At 31.5% G+C, this 6,563-nt stretch overlaps 1 long non-coding RNA gene across 1 annotated transcript; it reads right to left on the bottom strand.

Annotated features, from left to right (window-relative positions):
• Positions 1–1,113: 1,113 nt before the first annotated feature.
• Positions 1,114–6,237, bottom strand: LOC134709008 (uncharacterized). Its single transcript, XR_010105897.1, has 3 exons — positions 6,193–6,237; positions 5,096–5,231; positions 1,114–1,193 (listed from the first exon to the last, which is right to left on the bottom strand). It is a non-coding gene; the product is annotated as an uncharacterized LOC134709008 (long non-coding RNA).
• Positions 6,238–6,563: the final 326 nt, after the last annotated feature.

Raw genomic sequence — 6,563 nt, 5'->3', positions numbered from 1 at the left:
AACAATTCAAACGAGAAAACTAACGGCCTTATTTATGTGAAACAATGAACGAAAAACAAATATGTAACAAATAAACAAACGACAACCACTAAATTACAGGCTCCTGACTTGGGACAGGCACATACATAAAAAAAGGTTTTGGATTAAACATGTTAGCGGGATCCCAACCCTCGCCCTTACCTGGGAAAGTGGTATAACAGCGAAACATAATTCTGTCTGTTTTGTTCACTTATCGTTGTAAATATAACGGAATTTGATGAGACTGTCGTACTAGTGAGAAGATAAGCGCAAGAAAACCAGATTCAACCCACTATTTTCTAGATTTGAAAATGCCTGTACCAAGTAAGAAATAAGATAGTTGTTGTCCATTTGTTTAATGTGTTTTTTTGTTTTTTGGTGTTTTTTTTGCAAGTTGACAAGGGACTTTCCGATTGAATTTTCCTCGGAGGTCAGTATTTTTGTTATTTTACTTCATAGTAAAGCAGTTATAAAATTGCAAAACAGATTGTGATCAAATATGTGCTTGCTAGGAAATCCATGCCTCTAAAAGCACACGGTCTCGCACTATTTAAAATATTTAAATTCCACCATGTCTTTAACATTGAATTTTGTCTAAATAGATTTCATAAGATTTGAACATGCAGAATAAACTAGTGTTGTGTCTGTAATATGTTTGACTTTCCAAACGTTTTACAAGTGTGACTCACATAAGTAGGTGTCATACATGATGTAGTACGTTCCTCTAGCTTGCAAGCTTAACCAAATCGTGAGCAAATATTACATGTACCTTTCCTCCTACTAATGTATACAGTTTTCAATGAAATTGAAAATAGAAATAGGGAATAAGTCAAAGAGAAAACAACCCGACCTAAGAGTAAAATACAGCTTAAGTCTACCAATGGGTCATTAACACTTCCAGAGGCGGACTTTAGCCCGTACACGTGTTCTCTTGTAGGCTGGCTATTTATAGTGTGTATTTTACGAGTATTTATATCGTTTTCATATCACAGGTTTGTAGTCAATGTAGTCGACAGATGTTACCCTTTTTATAATATATTGAGCTAATTGTCTATAAATAATGTAATGTATCTTACAGTTTTTATGCAATAAACGTCCGTTTTGGGTTTAAAATCTCCGTTGCCTGTGTCTTTCTTGTGTATCGGCTCTCTTTTGGCTGAGTCTATATTCTCCTCCTGAATAATATAAATAACATTGTTCGCATATACGTCAATTATGGTTGTAATAGAGCTAATATGTATCCACCAACCATTAAATTGTCACCTGGAATTGGAAATATCAGTTCTATGAAAGTTATTACATTCTCAATTTTATTGTTAACAAACAAATATTTGAAATGAATATACAAAAAGTAAAATCACAAAAATACTGAATTCAGAGGAAAATCTAATCGGAAAGTCCATAATCACATATGCGTGGCAAAATTAAATGAAAAAACACATCAAAAACGAATTGACAAGAACTGTTATATTCCTGACTTTGTACAGGCAACACCATGGACAAGTTTCATGTGGATTACTCGCAAGCTGGCCTCAAACACCAAATATGTACATTATAACTTTGGTAAGTATGGAATTTAAGAACATACTTCATAATGTTCTTAATCTTTCATTTTTTTTCAGAATTCGTTATTCAGAATGCAAAATCAAAGGCTAAGATAGGTTCTGAGTATATTTCTGCAATATTTCTTTAGGTACAGTGCTCAAATTCATTATGTGTAAGTTTATTTCACCAGCTCTTCCGTGATATTAATCGATGTTAAGATATTTCAATACGTCGTAAATATACAAATAGCTATGCCTTGCATTTTTTCCACTTGGCGGTCGTCATCCGTCGGCGTCCGCTAACTTTTACCAAAAATTCTCCTCTGAAACTACTGGATCACAATCGTTTTTAAATGTAGGTATGTCAAGCTTTTAAAATGTATACCCGCCTGCCAACCAACATGGCCGTCATGGGTACAGAAGGAACATACTGGTATAATTAAAGTGGTGTCTATTATTTTCAAAATTGTTACAAAATAGAGCAAATCTGAAAAGGGCAAAAATATTCAGAATGTTGAACTCTACAAACTTTCAGACAACTTCTTATAGCAGTTATATCCCTTAAATAACACAGAAACATTTAAAATGCAACGTTTTCACCTAGACAAGTAATACAAATAAGTAATTATATAATATATAAACATAGCCAAAATCTTCAATTAACAACTTATGTTATTGCCATTTGATGACAACTTTGACAATTACTTTGTATTTTTTTCATATATTTTGAAATTTATGATAGATAATTAGAAATTTATATCAGTAAAAATGATATCCTAAACAAGATCTACAATTTAGATAAAACGGAGGAAATCGGCTGACAACTCCTTTTTAAAGGTATGCTCGTTTTTTTACAAGTTTTATCCATCTTAACAAAAATACAATTACAGATAGATAGGAACGGAAATTAGCAAAAGGGATCAGCAAGAGGAGATCTACAATTAAGATGAATGCTGTAAATCGTCAGACGACTCCTTTAGAGTTATTGTCCTTAAATGACGATTTTTGCCTTTTGTTATCGCGTGTTTCTTTATATGATGACCATGGCAAAAGATAAAAAGACACTTCAAAATTCAAAACATATCAGCAAGACAAGACCAACTTATAAGTCGAATTATACCAATGTAGTTATTAATATCACAAAGATAAAAGGAACTCCGAGGAAAATTAAAAAAAGAAAGTCCCTCATCAAATGGCAAAATCAAGAACTCATCAAACGAATGGATAACAACTGTCATATTCCTTACTTGGAAAAGGCATTTTCTTTAGAAGAAAATGGGAGATTCAACCTGGTTGTATAGCTAGCTAAGCCTCTCTCTTGCATGGCAGTTGCATCAAATTCCATTATATTGACAACAATGTGTGAACAAAACAAATAGACACAAAAGGTAAAAATGGCAAAAATGGGGGTACATAGGTCAACAGTGTACTACAAAATGTATCCTCTTAATCATTATAAAAACAATTAAATGTAACAATGAAGCACAAACAGACGTACATCAATTTTAACAACCTCATTCATTCATAGTAGACTGTATGTGACTGATTGCCCTTAAATAAGGATTTGTTTACCCCCTTTTGTGTGATCAGAAAAATGTAAAGAAGATAGAGAGAAACTAAACAAACTAAGCAGAATAAATGAAGAGTAATACTAAATAATCTTGTCTATAATGTTATATTGTATCCTTTGATGAACATGCGCATATAATAATGTGAGTCTCAAAGCCTCGTAAATTTTTTCGTAAAAATGGCATGGTAAGGTAATAATTAAACAATGGATAAAATTGGGAATGGAAATGGGGAATGTGACAAAGAGACAACAACCTGACCATAGCAAAAACAAAAGCAGAAGGTAACCAATAGGTCTTAAATGTAGCGAGAAATTCCCGTACCCGGAGGCGTCCTTCAGCTGGCCCATAAAAAAAATATATATATTAGTTCAGTGATAATGAACGCCATACTAGTTGCAAAATTGTACACAAGAAATTGAAATTAAAATAACACAAGAATAACAAAGGCCATAGGCTCCTGTCTTGGAACAGGCGCAAAAAACGGGGCAGTTAAACATGTTTGTGAGATCTCAACCCTCCTCTATACCTCTAGCCAATGTAGAAAAGTGAAAGCATAATAATACGCACATTAATTTCAGTTCAAGAGAAGTCCGAGTCTAATGTCAGAAGATGTAACAAAAGAAAATAAACAAAATGACAATAATACATAAATAACAACAGACTACTAGCAGTTAACTGACATGCCAGCTCCAGACTTCAATTAAACTGACTGAAAGATTATGATTTCATCATATGAACATCAGGCACAATCATTCATGTTAGGGGTTTAGTATTATACCATCATTATATAAATGAGAAAAACATAACCCGTGTCATGCCAACAACTGTTTTTTTTAAATAATGTGTTTAGTTCCGATGCAAAGACCCTATAAGTGAATCAAAATTAACGCCAAAACATGCAAACTTTAATGACCTGTATCGTAACTATATCCCTTCTTAATAAGTCTATTCAAAGGTTTTGTTAGTTTCTGAGGTGAATACTGACACCTTTGTGCTTTATAAAGAATATTTCCGTAAAAAATTGTATGTGAAATACCTAAACGTATAAGAAGTCTGCATGTTGAGCTATATTCACGAATGATGTTCTTATACCGATGATAAAATTTAGTAAATGTTTTGACTAGTTTGTGATATCGAAAACCCTGGTGTAATAAATTTCAGTAAATACATACATTTCTCTCGTTAAAATCTAAAACATTGGTACATACATGTTTCAAATGGCCGAATATCTATTTAAGAGATTCACTTAATGTTTTAATATGACATCGACCAAGTTTATTCCGAGACTGAATAATAAATATTAGAAAGCTTAATCAACATGTTACTCATAATATTAGTGTTCCTTTTCCCAAAGTAACGTTATAATTATGTATAAACCATTGTATCGTACTTTTTCCAAATTTTCTAAAAAAATTTGTAGATAAATTTTGCTGAAAAAATGTATATACTAAGTAACTTTAAAGTAGTTTACGAAAAAAAACAGTGAAAAAAAATCAATGTCATGTAGAGTGCTTTTATGTGATAAGACTTTATCAAATTTAGACACAATGAACATGTTTTACCAGTTAACATGTCAGAGGTTCAAAGATGTTTCCTGTTATGTTTATTTATAAACACAGATAAAAGTAAAGGATTATGTTAAACAAATACCTACAAAAAGACAATCATGCTTTCAATTTTCAGCAATTGAAGAGTTACAACAAGTATGCATAATTAGCAGAATATGCTGATATTGAAATTTCATCATTAAAATTTAAAACTCTGGCTTATGATTTGGTATGCGCCACTTGATCTGATTTTATGGAGTTAGGTGGGTTTTTTTTACTTTATCTTTTGTAAGGTGGGATTCTGTTAATCGTCGTTCCCGGTTTCGGTCATTGTATTTTTCTGAATTTGAGGTGAATGAAAGGTTGGACTTTTAAACTGTGTCTGAATAAGCCATTGAATGAGTTTCTAACTTACTTGTTTGTAATATTGAAATAGCTTCCGCTTAGTATTACCATCCGTACTGGAGGGAATGAAATTCGTATATACTATATAAGTCAAAGCCCCAACGAACAAACATGGTAGAATAAGCTTGCTATTGATCTTCATGTCCCTGAAATTTAAACAAAAATTTAATGCTTGTTTGGTTTTGCTTTGTTAATTTTTTTCTCATTTGATGTAAATATATTTGTTATTAGGGATTTGTTTGCAGCTGGTTTGTTTCTATTAGTATTATATACAGCCATTCGACATTGACAGCATATATCGTTATTAATAAAGTCTTTGAGATGATACTGTGAATAAGAATTTGAAATATAGTTAGACATTTGAATACATATCAAGAGACAATTACTAAAGAGGTAGAAGGCAAATAATCTCTCATTGTATTTTTTATTTTCTTATTTAATTGTAATTTGTCATACAAACTCTATTACAATTTCCGTTAGCGATTAATGCTGCTGTAAGCTTTTTCAATCCAAAATTTTAGAAAAATAAAGTATTTTTGTTTGTTATCCTTTGTGTATTAAACTCTTCATTATCTGTCTTATTTTTAATTGAAAACTACATTCCCATCTTGATAACTCATTTTTAAAGGCTTTTTTGTTCGAGGTTAAAAACAAATATAATACATCAAACGACTTAGTATGAAAAAGAAGATGTGGTATGATTGTCAATGAGACAACTCTTCACACGAGACCAACAGAACAAAAGTTTACAACCATAGGTCACCGTACAATTTTAGGCCTGCAACCTCGTGCAAAGTCCATGAATCATAGTCAGCTATAAAAGATTAATTAAGGTCCTAATTAATGTACAAAAAATGACAAAAAAACAAATAAGTAACGCAGCCACAAACGCCAACCGCTATATTTCAGACTATTGACTAAACGTCTTTTGATTTACTTGAGTGTAATATTTGTCTTCTGGAGGTATTATCAATGAAAAGTACACATGCTTTCTGAATCATTTGGATTATACTTTAAAAAATGTCTAATTATATAGTATATCATAACAACAATTGATAAAATTTTATTTGTTGAAGAATTTAATCGAAAGTCAAATAAAACACTCACTACTTCAGTACATATTCAGAACATTTATTTTCAAGTGTTCCTTAATCAGTTATTCCCATTTATTTATCTCAGACTTGCTGATACATTAAACGTTTTAACCGCAAATCCAACACATAACGAATAGAAATGGGCATTCTCTGCTCTGTTGAGTTTGTAAAGTTCTGTATCGTGATTATAAAATATATAATAATAGAATCGTCTTTCTTTAATTTATCAAAAACTGTCGTGTTTCGCATGACGTACGAAAACCGAAAAGGCTCAAAAATATTTCACAATTCCGAATGCAGAATTCGTCATTCAGAATTTGGAGAGCCCTTTTTTAAGGTTATAAACTTAATAGTTATTATTGTTATAACCACTATGTGTTGTTA

The sequence above is a fragment of the Mytilus trossulus genome, chromosome 1, assembly GCF_036588685.1.
Source record: "Mytilus trossulus isolate FHL-02 chromosome 1, PNRI_Mtr1.1.1.hap1, whole genome shotgun sequence".
NCBI lineage: Eukaryota > Metazoa > Mollusca > Bivalvia > Mytilida > Mytilidae > Mytilus > Mytilus trossulus.
Note: the sequence above shows the minus strand (reverse complement) of the source record. Positions and strands in the feature narration are given on the sequence as shown.